Source organism: Nicotiana tomentosiformis, chromosome 5 (genome assembly GCF_000390325.3).
Source record: "Nicotiana tomentosiformis chromosome 5, ASM39032v3, whole genome shotgun sequence".
NCBI lineage: Eukaryota > Viridiplantae > Streptophyta > Magnoliopsida > Solanales > Solanaceae > Nicotiana > Nicotiana tomentosiformis.
The window spans coordinates 37341867-37358441 of NC_090816.1; the positions used below are offsets into that span (position 1 = coordinate 37341867).

The 16575-nt window shown below is 39.9% G+C and overlaps 1 long non-coding RNA gene across 1 annotated transcript; it reads right to left on the reverse strand.

The window, feature by feature from the left end:
- Positions 1 to 13633: 13633 nt before the first annotated feature.
- LOC138891780 (uncharacterized) lies at positions 13634 to 15132 on the reverse strand. Its single transcript, XR_011408103.1, has 2 exons — positions 15009 to 15132; positions 13634 to 14916 (listed from the first exon to the last, which is right to left on the reverse strand). It is a non-coding gene; the product is annotated as an uncharacterized lncRNA (long non-coding RNA).
- Positions 15133 to 16575: the final 1443 nt, after the last annotated feature.

Here is a 16575-nt window from a genome sequence, read left to right on the forward strand (position 1 = left end):
AACCTACCTTTCGGCGTAGCAATGTTCCCCTTCCATTCAATGGCGGGTTCACCCGGAAACTGAAACCTAACCATCTTCGTACGATAGTCAACATTTGCATAGCATGAGGCCAACCAGTCCATTCCCATTATCACATCGAAATCAACCATTTCTAACTCAAATAAATTTGCCGAGGTTTGACGACTACAAATCATCACAGTGCAACCTTTATATACCCTTCTAGCAATCATAGAATCTCCTATCGGAGTGGATACCGCAAGTGGTTTACTTATCAATTCAGGTTCAATGCCAAACTTATTAGCCACAAAGGGTGTAACATATGATAAGGTAGATCCTGGATCAATTACCGCATATACATCATAAGAAAACACAGACAATATACCTGTAACAACATCCGGAGACGACTCGAGATCTTGTCGACCTACTAGAGCATAGGTTCGATTTTGAGCACCACTCGAACTCGGCACTGAACCTCTACCTCTACCACGACCTGTCGACTATTGAAAACCTTGTGCTGGAGGTCGAACTGATGAGGAAGAACTAGACACAAATCCAGTCGGTTGAGCCATACCACCACCTCCTCTGTTAGGACAATCCCGCATCATATGGTCACGCTGTCCGCAAGAATAGCATGCATCGGAACCTCGACGGCACAGTCCAAAGTGGTCCTTGCTGCACCGATCACAATGATGTGTTGGGGGTCTTGTCTGACTAGTATCTCTATGAAATTGTGAGCTTGATGCCCTCAAACTCTGACCTGAACCAAAATAGGTAAATCGATCATACCGAGGCCTCTGAAACTGTGGAGGAGCACTAGCTACAGGTGGCGCCGAACTCCTCGAAGATTGGGGCCTGATACTGCCTCTGAACTCATCAGAATACCCTGCAAATCTCGCCCTCTTATGCTGGCCCCTATCCTGCTCCCTATCTGCCCTTTGCTGGCGCTTACGATCCTCTAGGGTCTGGGCATAAGCCTGAATACGGGAAATATCCATGCCCTCTACCAAGGAGGCTGTTGTGCACTCATTTATCAGATGTGGTCCCAACCCGTTCACGAACAGATGCACCCTATCACTCATCTCTGACACCATATGGGGAGCATACCTTGCTAAAGAATCAAACTGTATACTATACTCTCGCACACTCATATTACCCTGTCGAAGGTTCAAGAACTTATCATCTCTAGATCGTCGTATCTCAACTGGCAAGTAGTGACGAAGAAAGGCCTTAGAAAATTCCTTCCACACGGCTGGAAGAGCGTTCGGACCCCTAGATCTCTCCCAACTATCATACCAGAAAATCGCTAAATCCCGTAACCGATAAGAAGCCAACTCTACTGCCTCCGTATCACTAGCATGCATAACCCGCAATGTACGATGAACCTGATCAATAAATGTTTGTGGGTCCTCCTTGGGGTCTGATCCGGTAAACACTAGAGGGTCTAGATTAATAAAATCATGAACTCTCGCACTAACCGATTTATCAGCAGCACCGGTATTCTACCTCTGAGCCTGAGTAGCTACCAAGCTAGTCAACAACTGCACCGCACTGCGCATATCGTGGTCTGTAGTGCCAGATGGAGGAACTGGATGTACTGGGTGCCTCCTAATATCCTCTGGAGGAGACGGAGAGGTATGAGATGGCATCTCACACTGAGCCTCACTTTGGCCTGCTCTGGCTGGAGGCACCTGAATGTTACCCTCTCCCACAGCTGTATCAAGCCGTTTACTAATCGCTTGCTTCCTAGTCGAAGGCATCGCTGAAAGAAAATAAGGTGAATATTAGATATGAACACTTACGACTCAACTCTACGCACGATCTAGATTCAGGAAGAAGGTAACAACCCTAGATGTCACGTAGCCTCCTGATTATAAATGTGGTGCGCTACACATCCATAATCAAAACTCTACTAGACACGGCTCATAGACATCCCCTAGGACAGACTTGCTCTCATACCAAGTTTGTCACGACCCAACTGGAAGGTCATGACTAGAACCCGGGCCATACTTGCCGAGCACCAACGTACATTTTATCTAACCTTATTATCTTTAAGGGCCGACAAGACCAATATAAATGGTAGACATGGATCATGAACATCCAACAATGAAAGATAATGTCATGAACATACGTAACATGGGACGACAAGACTGTCAAGAAACTATATATAAGGTACGAGCTACCATGGTGCCATGAAAGACTATACAACAAAAATCAGCCGACAAGGCATTCCAAACCATACATGAGTCGACACCTGTCTATGAGCCTCTAAAAGAACATAAGTGCTACAACATTGCCGGAACAGGGCCCCGACATACCCATAATGTCTATAACAAAAATGCATACCAAGACCACGGCAAGTCCGGAGAAGGGATCTTGCCAATAACCGCTGAACCGGATAGCCTACTGTGATGGGGGAGCTGCGTCTACCCGTCTATCAGGACCTGCAGCACGACATGCAGCGTCCACAAATAAAAAGGACGTCAGTACGAATAAAGTACTGAGTATAAAAGGCAGAAAAGCATAAGTAAGAACAATAATGTAAACAGGGATAGGTAATATACAACCTGTGACATCTGGGTACCTCTGAGGGCTACTGACATGAAATACATGATACATACATATATATATATACATAAACTTTTAAAACATATGCCTTTGTGGGCATCATCATCATCATATCGTACCCGGCCGTAATAGGCTCGGTAAAATGTACCCGGCCATCATAGGGCTCGGTAGAGTCGTACCCGGCCACGTGGAGCTCTGTAAAACCCAACTGATCAGTGGTTGCACAATAGGTGTCATACTCGACTGACTATAGTGCGGCTCGGTAGAGTAAAATAGATACATATATATGATGCATGGTGGACTCATTGGAATTACATTTTGAACCTTTCAGAGTGACGTAAGGTCGGTATCCTTCGTACACGTTATTAGGATTAACTCTTCATCAAGAATCTTATAAGAATCAGGAACTACCAACAACATTGATAATATAAGAATAAGAGAAGTAACATCAATATCAATCGTTTCATAAGAAGGGCAGCAATGTAAGTACTGCTAGCTTCTAAGAGTAGAGTATCTTTGGGAGCTCGTTCATTACATTATGTACAATCGGAGTCGTGCAAAAGAATGAAGGGGATAGCCTCACATACCTTGTATATACTGCCCAACCTCAAGCTATGCAAATGTCACGACTCCTTAGTCTACAATAAGAGAAATGACACTATCATTATCGTTTAAGCGTCGTAACTATTATGTATCGACCGCAACCTATTTTACGATGAAACGGACAGCACCTCCCCTATTTATATGACTTCCCACAAGTCAATACAATCACCAAACAGCCCAAACAACATCATTAATAATCATATTGAGCCTCCAAAACAGTCCACCAACCAATAACATTACTACCAAGCCTTTCGATATATATTTCACAAGTTCTAGCTTCAACGACTTAGCTGCAACTTGGATAATCTTAAATATATATAGAGTAAGAGGTTCCTTACCTTTAAACAGAAAGAACAACTCCAATTTTACCTTAATTTTCCACGAAATATCCCTTCAATTCTGCCACAAGAACAAGGAAGCGAAACTAGCAATTAATTCGGGTTTTTCGGCACTAGAATTACTTTAGAAGACTTGAAATCACCTAGGGTTGATATTAAAAACATGAAGGTGTATTTACAGAACATAAAAAACTTAAAACAACCTCCCACACGAGCTGGAACAACACAAAAATCAGCAACAACAAGAAGAACAAGAAACTTACTAGCGACACGGGATTCCCGACATTTGATTTGTGTTGTTTGCCCTTTGTTTGGGTCTTGGATCATGAGAGAACCTTGAGAGACTGTTTTTAGGGTTATAAGGTCTGAATATACTAAAAAATAATGACTTAAAACGGGGTTGAGGTATCTTATATATGTCCATATGTCTTAAACCGCCTTTGTGAGCCCCATAGAGAGCAGCTTGGCACACTCTCGCAAAAATGCGAATATCTCTCTATTCCGAGATCGTATCGACGAACGGTTTAATGAGTTGGAAACTAGACTCATAGATCTTCAATTTGATAGATAGATCACCCCATAATTCCAAGCACATTGGGAGAAAAATGCAGTAACAATTAACCTAAAGTTTAAGTAAAATTATAAACCTAAGTTGCGACAACTTTTATCGACTTTTGTTTCATAACTCGCTTGACTTCAAGACTTATGATATGGATATTATATGATTCAAATACATTAAAACAAGACCTCTTGGGACAGTTAATCACCTCTAGTGTAACCCGAAAATACGGGTTACAACATCCTTGATTCGTTTAACTTCTAATACTTGTTAACCACTCTTATACACCGTTGTATCGTTTAAGACCAATAGGATTAACTTCTTATTATCTCAAAGATAATCTCTTCTTGGATTTACATCGACTAACTTACGGCGTGATCTATGGTATGCGAATTTGGGTTGTAACAAGAGCGTTGTGTGGCTTGCTTATTGGAGACTTCATGGTACACCTGCCTACGCCCGCAGGCCTCAGAGTCCCCTTCTATCTGGTTCTTTACTTATTTCTTTACATCTTTATAGACAGTGATGTATTGGAGTGTTCAGTGTTGTATCTAGAGCTTGTGACTTGTATTTACACAGGTTTTTGGGAGATGTACATGTTGAGTTGCAAATTTTATTCATATTGGTGTTGATGTCTTGAGATTTAAATTATTATTCAGTTATCCCGCATGTTTGTTAGCCTTACCTAGTCTTAGAGACTAGGTGCCGTCACGACATCCTACAGAGGGGATTTGGGACGTGACAAGTTGGTATTAGAGCTTTAGATTCATAGGTGTTATGAGTCACAAGTAGGTTTAGTAGAGTCTTGTGGATAGGTACAGAGTCGTGTGTACTTATGTTCAGGAGACTATGGAACTGTTAGGAAAAGCTTCACTTCTTTAATTCCTCTATGACTTCGGATTCTAAATTTCTATCTTTTTATTCTCTCACAGATGGTGAGGACACGTACAACTGGATCAGATGACCAGAGACCCGCGCCACCTGCTAGAGCCGCGAGAGGCCGAGGTCGGGGTAGAGGCCGAGGACGTCCACGTGGTGCAGCCAGAGCACCCACACGAGCTGCTATAGAGGAGCCACCAGTAGCTCCAGTCGGAGGGCAGGAACCTCAGACGCCTGTTACGACACCATCCCTCCAGTAGACTCTCGCCCAGTTCCTGAGCATGTTCGGCACTTTAGCTCAGGTAGAGTTGATCCCACTTGCTCCTGCCACATCTCAGGCCGGGGGAGGAGCACAGAATCTCGCCGCCCGTACCCCAAAGTAGTGGTTTCAGGTTGATCAGGTCCCAGAGGTGATACAAGTATAGCCGGTAGCCCTAGTTCAGCCCGAGGTTAGGCCAGTAGATTCTGAGGGGAGAAGCTCAAGCTCGAGAGGTACAAGAAGTACCACCCTCCTATTTTCAGTTTTGTGGCGTCAGAGGATGCCCAGGGTTTTCTTGAGGATTGCCACCATATCCTCCGTACAATGGGTATTGCGGAGTCTAGTGGGGTTACTTTCACTATGTTCCATCTTAAGGGACCGGCCTATCAGTTGTGGTGAGTATATGAGTTAGGTAGTCTGGCCGAGGCAACTTCACTCACTTGGACTCAGTTCTCAAATATGTTCTTGAGGGAGTATGTTCCCCAGAGTCTCAGAGATGCATGACGCAAAGAGTTTGAGAAGTTGTGCCACAGCTCTATGACCGTATCAGAGTATGCGATATGGTTCAGTGATTTGGCTAGGCATGCACCATCCTTAGTTGCTACTGTTAGAGAGCGAGTCCATCGATTTATTGAGGCGCTCAACCCCAATATCAGATTTAGGATGGCCCGAGAGTTGGAGATGGACATCGCATACCGGCAGGTAGTGGGGATCGCTAGGAGATTAGAGGGTATGCTGACCCTGGAGAGAAAGGAGAGGGAGGCCAAGAGGTTTCGAGAGTCTGGCACATATAGTGGTACCCGTGCCCCAGCTACAACTCGTCATGGTAGGGGCTATGTGAGTTTCCTTGTTCATTCAGCACTTCTAGCTTCCTACGGTATTCCGGCCACTCCTAGGACTCAGGCTCCTTATTATGCACCGCCATTATCTAGTGCACCTCCTACACGGGGTGCTTTCAGTAGTCAGCCCAGCCGATCAGGCCCGAGCCAGCCTCAGCATCCACATCTTCCGAGAGCTTGTTTTGAGTGTGGTGACCCTTGTCATATGGTGAGGGATTACCCCAGATTCAGTAGGGGTGTACCTCCACAGACTACTCAGGCTCTACGTAATCCACCGAATCCTCAGGCTTCTCAGTCCATGGACATCGCACCAGCTAACACCCCACCTGCATAGCCCGCTAGAGGTGGAGGTCGGACAGGTAGAGGTAGCCCTAGAGGGGGAGGCCAGGCCAGATGTTATGCTCTTCCTACTAGGACGAAGGCAGTTGCTTCTGGCTCAGTCATCACAGGTTGTTCCGGTCTTTCAAAGAGATGCAACAATCTTATTTGATCCAGGCTCCACTTATTCCTATGTGTCATCTTATTTTGCTCTGTATTTGGGTGTATCCCGCGATTCTTCGAGTTCTCATGTCTATGTGTCAACACCTATGGGAGATTCTATTGTTGTTGACCATGTGTATCGGTCGTGTTTGGTTGTTCTTAGTGGTTTTGAGACCAGAGCCGATTTATTGTTGCTCAGTATGGTAGATTTTGATGTTATTTTGGGCATGGACTGGTTGTCGCCCTATCATGCTATCCTTGATTGTCACGCCAAGACAGTGACATTAGTTATGCCAGGTCTGCCGCGGTTAGAGTGGAGATGTACTTTAGATTATGTTCCTAGCAGGATTATTTTATTTCTAAAGGCTCAGCGGATGATTAAAAAGGGATGTGATGCATATCTAGCATATGTGAGAGATGTCAGTGTTGATACTCATACCGTGGAGTCAGTTCCGGTAGTGAGGTATTATCCAGAGGTATTTCCGGTGGATCTTCCAGGCATGCCGTCCAATAGGGATGTAGATTTTGGCATTGATTTGTTACCGGGGACTCAGCCCATTTCTGTTCCACCCTATCGTATGGCCCCAGTAGAGTTGAAAGAGTTAAAGGAGCAGTTGCAAGAGTTGCTTGATAAGGGCTTCATTTAGCCCAGTATGTCGCCTTGGGGTGCTCCAGTCTTGTTTGTAAAGAAAAAGGATAGTTCTCTGCGCATATGTATTGATTATCGCCAGTTGAACAAGGTTATAGTGAAGAACATGTATCCATTGCAACGTATTGATGACTTATTTGATCAGCTTCAGGGTTCCAGAGTGTTCTCTAATATCGACTTGCGTTCAGGTTATTATCAGTTGAAGATTCAGGAGCCAGATATCCCGACGACTGCCTTCAAGACTCGGTATGGACATTACGAGTCCCTTGTGATGTCTTTTGGGCTGACCAATGCCCCAACAACATTCATGCACCTGATGAACAATGTATCTCATCCGTATCTTGACTCATTTGTCATTGTGTTTATGGACGACATTCTGGTGTACTCCCGGAGTCGGGAGGATCTTGAGCAGCATCTGAGGACTGTGCTTCAGACCTTGAGAAAAAAGAAGTTATATGCAGAAGTTTTGAAGTGTGAATTCTGGCTAGATTTAGTGACATTTTTGGGTCATGTAATATCGAGTGAGGGGATCAAGGTGGATCCGAAGAAGATTAAAGTAGTGCAGAGTTGGACCAGACCGTCTTCAGCTACGGAGATCCAAAGTCTTCTTAGTTTGGCGGGGTATTACCGTAGATTTGTAGAGGGTTTCTCATCTATTGCAGCACCTATGACCAGATGGACCAAGAAGTGTGCTCCGTTGAGGTGGACTGAGGAGTCTGAGGAGAGCTTTCAAAAGCTCAAGACAACTTTTACCACATTCTAGTGTTGGCGTTGTCTTCAGGTTCGGGGTCTTTTACTGTATACTGTGATGCATCGTGTATTGGTCTCAGCACGGTGTTGATGCAGGGCGGTAGAGTGAATGCCTATGTGTCTAGATGCCTGAAGGTACATAAGAAGAACTATCGTGTCCACGACCTCGAGTTAGCAGCTATTGTTCATGCCTTGAAGAGTTGGCGACTCTATTTGTACGATGTCCCTTGTGAGGTCTACACCGACCATCGGAGTTTCCAACATCTGTTCAAACAAAAGGATCTTAACTTGTGGGAGCGGAGGTGGTTAGAGTTGCTTAAAGACTATGATATCACCATTCTATATCCTCCCGAGAAGGCCAATGTGGTGGCCGATGCATTAAGTTGCAAGGCAGAGAGTTTGGACGGCTTAGCATATTTACCGATAGACGAGAGGCCATTAGCCTTGGATGTTCAGGCCTTGGCCAACCTGTTTGTTAGATTGGATGTTTCTGAGCCGAGCTGAGTTTTGGCTTGTGTGGTTTCTTGGTCTTCTCTTTATGATCATATCATTGAGCGTCAGTATGAAGACCCTCATCTACTTGTCCTCAAGGACACGGTTCAGCACGACGATGCCAAGGAGGTCACCATTGGGGATGACGGTGTATTACAGATGCAAGGTAGGCTATGTGTGCCCAATGTAGATGGCTTGCATGAGTTGATTCTCTAGGAGGCTCACAGTTCGCAGTCTCCATTTATCCAAGTGCCGTTAAGATGTATCAGGAACTGTGGCAACATTATTGGCGGAGGAGAATGAAAAAGGACATAGTGGAGTATGTATCTCGGTGCCTAAATTGTCAGCATGTGAAGTATGAGCATCCACGGCCAGGTGGATTGCTTCAGAAGCTATAAATTCCAGAGTAGAAATGGGAGCGAATTACTATGGATTTTGTTGTTTGGCTCCCACGGACTTAGAGGAAGTTCAATGCAGTTTGGGTGATTTTGGATAGATTTACCAAGTCAGCTCATTTCATTCCAGTGGTGACAACTTACTCTTCGGAGCAGCTGGCTCATGTTTATATTCGCGAGATTGTCAGGCTTCATGGCGTGCCAGTATCTATCATCTCTGATCGAGGTACTTAGTTTACATCGTGATTCTAGAGAGTCGTACGACATGAGTTAGGTACTCGGGTGGAGTTGAGTACATCATTTCACTCTCAAACGGACGGACAGTCTGAGTGCACTATTCAGATATTGCAGGATATGCTTTATGCGTGTGTGATAGAGTTTGGGAATCTTGGGATCAGTTCTTTCCGCTTGTGGAGTTTGCCTACAACAACAGTTATCCGTCGAGCATTCAGATCACCCCGTATGACGCTTTGTATGGTAGGCGATGCCGGTCTCCGGTGGGTTGGTTTGAGCCGGGTGAGGCTAGACTATTGGGTACAGACTTGGTTCAGGATGCTTTGGAAAAGGTTAAATTGATTCAGGATCGACTTCGTACAGCCCAATCCAGACAGAAGAGTTATGCGAATTGGAAGGTTTGCGACATTGCATTAATGGTTGGGGAGTGGGTCTTACTCTGGATTTCGCCCATGAAGGGTGTTATGAGGTTCGGGAAGAAGGGCAAGTTGAGCCCTAGGTATATCGAACCTTTTGAGATTCTTGAGAGGGTTGGAGAGGTAGCCTATATACTTGCACTACCACCTAGTCTAGCTACAGCTCATCTAGTGTTCCATGTTTCTATGCTCCGAAAGTATCATGGTGATCCGTCTCATATGTTAGAGTTCAGCTCAGTCCAGTTGGACAAGGATTGGTCTTATGTTGAGGAGACGGTGGCCATTTTGGACAGGCAGGTTCGAAAGTTAAGGTCAAAGAACATTGCTTCAGTTAAGGTCCAATGGAGGGGCTAGCCAGTCGAGAAGGCAACTTGGGAAACCGAGCATGATATGCGTAGCCATTATCCTCATCTTTTCACTACTTTAGATATATCTCTATACTCGTTCGAGGACGAACGTTTGTTTTAAGAGGGGGAGGATGTAACGACCTGGCCGGTCGTTTTAGAGTATTAGCCCCGATCCCCTAATTATTTCTCCTTCTATTTTATTTTATGGTTGTGTGACTTTCCGGGGCGCTTGGTGTCGTGTTCAGGAGAATTTCAGAGTGAAATACGATACATAGTCCCTGAATTAGAAGTTTAAGTCGTAGGAGTTGACCGTAGTTTGACTTATGTGAAGACAACTCCGGAATGGAGTTTTGGCAGTTCCAATAGCTCTATGGGGTGATTTTGGTCTTAGGAGCGTGTCTAGATGTTGATTTGAAAGTCCGTAGGTCATTTTGGGCGTTAATTGGCGAAAATTGGAAGATTTTGGAAAGTTTAACGATGAGTGGACTTTTTGATATCGGGATCGGATTTCGATTTCGGAAGTTGGAATAGGTCCGTAATGTCATTTGTGACGTGTGTACAAAATTTGAGATCAATCGGACTTGATTTGATAGGGTTCGGCATCGAATGTAGATGTTAAAGTTTATAAGTTCATTAGGCTTGAATAGGGGTGTGATTCGTATTTTTGATGTTGTTGGATATGATTTAAGGTCTCGACTAAGTTCGTATCGTATTTTAGAATTTGTTAGTATATTTGGTTGAGGTCCCGGGGGCCTCGGTTGAGTTGTGAATGGTTGACGGATCAATTTTTTGGACTTAGAGAATTGTTGAGGCAACTGAGGTATTTCGTTCTATGCGATCACCAATAATGTAATGCGATCGCGTAAGTTAGAGGAGTTAGTGCATTGTGAACGCGTGGGCTAGGCCGCGTTCGCAAAGAGGAAGCGAAGCAGCAGCTCAGGTCACGTGATTTTCTTCGCGATCGCGTGAAGAGAGATGCAATCGCGTAGGTTAAGGAATCAGTTCTTCACGTTCACGTAGGGTTAAAATTCTTGGCATCTGAGTTGCGCTTCACAATCACGAGGAAATTTCCGCGATCGCGATTAAGGATATCTGGGCAAACTTAAATATTTAAAAAAATGAGGGTTTGAGTTCATATCACAAATTTGATTTTGGGAGTTTGGTTAGAGGCGATATTTGGAGAAAGTTTCAAGGGAGTGATTGGGGTAAGTGATTCTTACTTTCTTTGGTTAAATTTCATGATTTTATCTTTGATTTCATCATTTAATTAGCGATTTGGATTGAAAATTTGGGCGAAAATGGAGGAAAGTTCTTTAACCGAATTTTGGGGATTTGAGCGAGATTTTGGTGTTGGATTTGCGTAATATTTGTATTGTTGGAATCGATATCGAATGGGTGTTTAGTTTTTGTAATTTTGGTCGGGTTCTGAGATGCGGACCTGGGTCGACTTTTTGGAGCGAATTTTCAATTCTTAGCTAAAATAATTATTTTATTATTTAAATTAGTTTCCTATAGTTATATATATAGTATGAAATTGTTTTGGCTAGATTCGAGCCGTTCGGAGTTGGAAAATCGAGGGAAAGGCCTTCTAATCGATTCATTGAGAGTGGTTTGAAGTAAGTGACTTATCTAACCTTGTGTGGGAAAAATTTCCCTTAGGATTTGGTACCGTGGCGATAATTTGTGATATGTGAAGGCCGTGTACGCAAGGTGACGAGTGCGTACACGGGCTAAATATTAAAATTCCGATTTTAGCTATGTAGTTTCCCTTTCATGCCTTAATTGAGTTACTTTAGCATGTTGTAATCATCATGTTTAGCCTAAATTCACATGTCCACTTGTATTATCTCCTATTTGTAACTTGTATCACATGTTTAGTTAAATTACTTGCTTTTCTTGATTTCCGTATTCATTACTTAGCTGTAGAATTCCTTACTTGAAATTGCTATCCTTGAAATATCTTACTGTTGAGTTTGGTGTTGAATTGCAAGGCCGTGGTTCTTTTGAGGTAAGGCGTAAGTTGTGAAATATCATTTATTTAGTCATTGTATTTTGGCTTTCGTGTTATTGTTGAGGTGATTGTTTGGTTCTTTGCATGAGGTTTCTGTCGTGCGGTTGTTATTGTTGCATGAGGTTTTTGCCATGCGGTTGTTATTGTTTGCACGAGGTTTCTGCCGTGCCATTGTGATTATTGATACGCATGCGGTGGTATAAGGTTTGAGTGTTGAAACGCATGCGGTGAGATAAGGTGGGCTTGATATGCGTGGCTAGTAAGAGAACTACTAGAAGCCATGCGGTGTGATAAGGTGGGCTAAAACGCAGGATGTTATTTCGGAAAAATAGTTTTCAAAACCAAATATAAAGGCTCCCGCGGTGATATAAGAAAAGACTGTGATTTCTTTTTACCATATGAAACTACGAGGCGGTACCTCAGGAGAGCCCATGTTGCTCTTCTTTATTTGCTGTATTGTTTGGTTCTTGTTTTCTTAACATATAAAATTCTTGTTTTCCTTTCGTGTTGTATTAGCTTGTCCTTGATTCCGTGTTGTTAATTCCCGTAAATTCTTTATTGTTCATTTCCCTAACATTTTCATTATATCATTATATCTTCTGTCTTGTTTCTTATTATCTCCAGTAGGGCCTTGACCTAACCTCATCACTAATCTACCGAGGTTAGGATTGTCATTTATTGGGTACCGTTGTGGTGTACTCATACTACGCTTCTGCACATATTTTATGTAGATCCGGATACATTCTATCAGCCTCGGTGTTAGAGCGTTGTGTGGCTTGCTTATTGGAGACTTCAAGGTGCATCTGCCCGCGTCCGCAGGTCTCGGAGTCCCTTTCTATCCCGTTCATTTCTTATTTCTTTACATTTTTATAGACAGTGATGTATAGAAGTGTTCAGTACTGTATCTAGAGCTTGTGACTTGTATTTATACCAGGTTTTGGGAGATGTACATGTTGAGTTGTATATTTTATTCATATAGTTGCTGATGTCTTGAGATTTAAATTATTATTCAGTTATCCCGCATGTTTGTTAGGCTTATCTAGTCTTAGAGACTAGGTGCCGTCACGACATCATACAGAGGGGATTTGGAGTCGTGACAGTGCGCTTTAACTTTTTCATTCACGGATTCACTTGCGTAGCGTGATATTAACATTCCATAATTTAATTCAATAATCTCATAACATATCTACTAGTTTTAATTAACTTTTAATTTAATTATGCGGATTCGCTTGCGTAACGCGATAGTTGACTTCTTAAAAACAAATTTCAATATTAATTTTCTCAAATGTTGTAGTTTTTCCAAAAGTGATAATGTACTAATAACCATTTGTCATGACTGTGGATTCGCTTGCGTAGCATGGTTATAACAAAATTAATAAAATTCATCTCGGTCACACATTCGCTTGTGTGGTGCGGTTAGGACAATTTAATATTATTCAAATCATTCTTTAATATTTTCAAATAAAAGCGGATAGGTAAAATATGGAAATCTATTAAAACACATTTTGTCCAAAATTAATTCAAGCCACTTTTAGTCAATAAAAGCGACCTTACTAGAACCACGAGACTCAGGGAATGCTTTACACCTTCTCCCCGGTCAACAGAGTTCCTTACCCGAATTTTATTTTCGAAGACCAATAATAATAGAGTCAAACCTTTCTTTGACTAGGGATTCAAATAAAATTCCAAGTAGCGATGTTGTAAATAAAACAATCCATATTCTAGTTTGTCACTTTAATTGGAAAAACTCTTTAACCCACAACAATCCATATATATATTTTTGGGGCTAAAAAGGGGTGTGACAAAAGCATATAATCTTGGTGATCAAGGAATCAATTATTATGTGATGGTTTCTAAGTGATGGTGATATGAAGTTAACATCACGTTCGAATTCTCTTGAAAAGTTATAACTGAAAGAACAAAAATAAAAGAATGGAATTTTAAGGACAAGAGAATTTCTCTTGACCGGTAGTCATAGGCCTCGCATGATGGTTATATAAACACCAATACAAATATTAAGAGACATTCCTAATAGATCTAATACATTTTTCTCCCCCGCAAGAGTGATAAGCACATAGACAGAGAGTGTAAATATCATGGAAATTGAGTAGAAAATATACTTTTAACGACTAAACAGAAAATGGACGAGCTTGCTAAACTCGAATGAATAGTTTGATTCCACAATTATCGCTAAGAAATTTTGACGCCAAGTTTTTTTCTTCTCCATAAACACATCAAAATCTGAATTTTCTTGGTTTAGAGTTACCATGCTAACCATTTGGATCAGAAATGAAAAACATAACAACATATATAAAGAGATTTAAAGACATAGTTTGTTAATTAAATACACGACGCCGCTACAATTTTTGTTCTCTTCCTTCAAGTGAAATGTTGAGTCATTGCTATAACACTTGCATGTAGAAGCTTCTAAATAAAAATTGAATTATCTGCTCAGCAATGCATGTTCGTGACACAAGTTCAAGCAGTAGAACAAAAAAAGCACAACCTTTCTTTTAAGAAAACTCAACGTAAAAGAAAAAATAATTATTACTTACCAAAAGTTTGTTTCTAAGTTTTGGCTACAAAAGACCCAAAGATACTTTACCTAATAAAATGGCGCAACCATTCGCTACTGGCTATTTTCTTTCTTAATAGATGTTCCCCACTTATCTTTTTAGATATATTTTATTTTTTGAAGAAGTGATGAGAATAACACAAAAACATTCAAATAAAATTATAATGTATTAGAAATTGTAAGAACACTGCAAACGCATTGATCACAGACACATTAAGATTAGGAAGCACTCTCTAGAAATTACATTCACAAATTACATAAATAACATCATAAAATCAAAGGCAACAGAGAAAGATAGAAAAATTAAGGACATAAAATCCAAACTCAATTAAACTCTAATCAGGCCGAAAAAATTCAAAGTCATTTAAACTTTATTCATCTTCGAATTATAACTAAGTTTGTACATATATGAAAGTTTTCTGCTATGTAAATCGAATGAACATACAATCCGACTTCGGAGGAGATAGATATCGTTAAGGATTGAACCGGAAAATAGATGGAGGGAATAGTAGCGACGACAAAGATCTAACCATCAAATAAAATTGGAGAAAACTATGAGAAGAAGCTAATTAATAAAAAATATGACAGTTTGGTAAATAAGAGGTAAGAGGGCAAACCTGTTAGGTTAACAGAGAAGATCCAAGATTGAGGGAAAAGTGCCATCGACTTCTGACTTTATAAACGATGAAATAAAACGGTGCAACAGTTCAGGATGGTGATTGTTAGAAGGAAGACTCTTCGAACAGGTGTATGGTATTTTAGACTGTTTTTTGTTCAATTTAATAGGTTAAGGGTAAATTAGTAATTTGACTTTTAAGTTAGGACTTTCCCATTTTTATAATATATATATATATATATATATATATATATATATATATATATATATATATATATATATATATATAGTTTTACATTACGCGTTTTGCGTGTGTGCCTCATATTAATGAATACATAACTTTTATAAATTATATAAATGTTATTAAATAGTGTATAAAAGTTATAAATAAAAATTTTTAAAATATATCCTTGAAAGGCTGGCTCTATAATTCCTAAAAAAAAGTGATGTAAAGTCTACAAACGACCAAAATATTTTACAAAAAGAACTCGATATAAAAGAAATATAGGAACCTATTATTTGTTGGATGAATGTAAAAAAAAAAATTAATTATAACTTATTTAGAATATATTACTTCTAATATTTTATTTTTATTATTTAAGTTTGCATTTTTAACAACTTGACTCTCAATACTATACTGTAATTGATTTTTCTTTATTTTCTTTATTTCTTTTACATTCAATGCTCTTGTTATGAAGAATAATCTATGTATGCTAAAAGTTTTGTAATTACTTATATGATGAATTTGTAAATAATTGAATTTGATTCTTTAACAAATTAATCGATTCAAAGACTTATTTTGTTAAGTTAGTTCAAAAAATAATAATATATTCTCAATATTAGAGAAAATAATTTTTCTTGGTTAAAACTTTTAATATTAGCTCATCCCAAATTTTTAATGTTTAAATATAATAATGTTTTTATCCAATAAAATTCAATATTTGAAGGATTTAGAAAACGCAATCTGAAATTTCACATAGAAAAGTTTTGTTAATTTTAAAGTCCTAAATATATAAAATATAATTAAATTATAATATTTTTGCAATATAATATTTTTAACGAATTAAAAATTTACCAACATGTCATTAAATAAATTCTAAAATTTAATTATTTTTAACCGCTATGTTGGAGTGTAAAAGTTTTAATCCCTCAATATGTTTAAGCAAAATGCAAAACATACAATTGTTAGTATGTAATATATAGGGTTCATATTGGATGCTTACAAATATTCATATCATTTTATTAAAGTTAATGTTATTAAAGTAAATAGGAGTGCAAGAGGTCGGCTCTTGCGTGGAGTCCGTAAATGATACTTTTTTTGGTTAATAAAAAAGCTATTTACCAAAAAAAGAAGAAGTTAATGTTATAAAATTATAAAAAAATTATATAAAATATTATATCCTCCATACCAAATCATGACACATTTTATAGTTTTAGAAAAGATAATATATACATAATTAATAAAATTACACAAAGATTTAATGCGATTTGATTTTAGTCTTTTATATTAAATAGGTATGTTTCGACTTGGGACATTAAATAATTTTGATAGAGGGTTTAAATTTTCT